This window comes from Palaemon carinicauda, chromosome 28 (assembly GCF_036898095.1).
Source record: "Palaemon carinicauda isolate YSFRI2023 chromosome 28, ASM3689809v2, whole genome shotgun sequence".
Classification (NCBI taxonomy): domain Eukaryota; kingdom Metazoa; phylum Arthropoda; class Malacostraca; order Decapoda; family Palaemonidae; genus Palaemon; species Palaemon carinicauda.
In genome coordinates this window covers 95,848,410-95,850,843 of record NC_090752.1, presented here as the reverse complement: position 1 = coordinate 95,850,843, position 2,434 = coordinate 95,848,410, and positions in this window count along the sequence as shown.

Here is a 2,434-nt window from a genome sequence, read left to right as displayed (position 1 = left end):
ATATATAAAAAATATATATGGCTTATTTAAATATGAAAAACACGTAAAAATGTGCAAAATTTATCATTAATTGAATGCCAAGTAACAAACTACCAATTAGCTACGATGGTGAAGACGGGTTGATTTCAATTCTAAGTACAAAATATCTGAATTCGACAGGTATAAGTACAGTAGAATTGTCATTGACTTTTATCTTTCTTCGTGGCCAAGTGGGTTAGTCACTGTCTATATAAGCTTGCCGACCAGGGTTCGATTCCCGGCCGGAGCCAAGCTCTTGTCTTTGTGTGATTTCGCCTGGGGCTCTGATCCCGAGGTCGTTAAGAGAATCCAGACATTAATATATTAAAAATATATATGGCTTATTTGAATATGAAAAACACGTAAAAATGTGCAAAATTTATCATTAATTGAATGCCAAGTAACAAACTACCAATTAGCTACGATGGTGAAGATGGGTTGATTTCAATTCTAAGTACAAAATACCTGAATTCGACAGGTATAAGTACAGTAGAATTGTCATTGACTTTTATCTTTCTTCGTGGCCAAGTGGGTTAGTCACTGTCTATATAAGCTTGACGACCAGGGTTCGATTCCCGGCCGGAGCCAAGCTCTTGTCTTTGTGTGATTTCGCCTGGGGCTCGGATCCCGAGGTCGTTAAGAGAATCCAGACATTAATATATAAAAAATATATATGGCTTATTTGAATATGAAAAACACGTAAAAATGTGCAAAATTTATCATTAATTGAATGCCAAGTAACAAACTACCAATTAGCTACGATGGTGAAGATGGGTTGATTTCAATTCTAAGTACAAAATACCTGAATTCGACAGGTATAAGTACAGTAGAATTGTCATTGACTTTTATCTTTCTTCGTGGCCAAGTGGGTTAGTCACTGTCTATATAAGCTTGCCGACCAGGGTTCGATTCCCGGCCGGAGCCAAGCTCTTGTCTTTGTGTGATTTCGCCTAGGGCTCTGATCCCGAGGTCGTTAAGAGAATCCAGACATTAATATATCAAAAATATATATGGCTTATTTGAATATGAAAAACACGTAAAAATGTACAAAATTTATCATTAATTGAATGCCAAGTAACAAACTACCAATTAGCTACGATGGTGAAGATGGGTTGCTTTCAATTCTAAGTACAAAATACCTGAATTCGACAGGTATAAGTACAGTAGAATTGTCATTGACTTTTATCTTTCTTCGTGGCCAAGTGGGTTAGTCACTGTCTATATAAGCTTGCCGACCAGGGTTCGATTCCCGGCCGGAGCTAAGCTCTTGTCTTTGTGTGATTTTGCCTGGGGCTTTGATCCCGAGGTCGTTAAGAGAATCCAGACATTAATATATCAAAAATATATATGGCTTATTTGAATATGAAAAACACGTAAAAATGTGCAAAATTTATCATTAATTGAATGCCAAGTAACAAACTACCAATTAGCTACGATGGTGAAGATGGGTTGATTTCAATTCTAAGTACAAAATACCTGAATTCGACAGGTATAAGTACAGTAGAATTGTCATTGACTTTTATCTTTCTTCGTGGCCAAGTGGGTTAGTCACTGTCTATATAAGCTTGCCGACCAGGGTTCGATTCCCGGCCGGAGCCAAGCTCTTGTCTTTGTGTGATTTCACCTGGGGCTCTGATCCCGAGGACGTTAAGAGAATCCAGACATTAATATATAAAAAATATATATGGCTTATTTGAATATGAAAAACACATAAAAATGTGCAAAATTTATCATTAATTGAATGCCAAGTAACAAACTACCAATTAGCTACGATGGTGAAGATGGGTTGATTTCAATTCTAAGTATAAAATACCTGAATTCGACAGGTATAAGTACAGTAGAATTGTCATTGACTTTTATCTTTCTTCGTGGCCAAGTGGGTTAGTCACTGTCTATATAAGCTTGCCGACCAGGGTTCGATTCCCGGCCGGAGCCAAGCTCTTGTCTTTGTGTGATTTCGCCTGGGGCTCTGATCCCGAGGTCGTTAAGAGAATCCAGACATTAATATATCAAAAATATATATGGCTTATTTGAATATGAAAAACACGTAAAAATGTGCAAAATTTATCATTAATTGAATGCCAAGTAACAAACTACCAATAAGCTACGATGGTGAAGATGGGTTGATTTCAATTCTAAGTACAAAATACCTGAATTCGACAGGTATGAGTACAGTAGAATTGTCATTGACTTTTATCTTTCTTCGTAGCCAAGTGGGTTAGTCACTGTCTATATAAGCTTGCCGACCAGGGTTCGATTCCTGGCCGGAGCCAAGCTCTTGTCTTTGTGTGACTTCGCCTGGGGCTCTGATCCCGAGGTCGTTAAGAGAATCCAGACATTAATATATAAAAAATATATATGGCTTATTTGAATATGAAAAACACGTAAAAATGTGCAAAATTTATCATTAATTGAA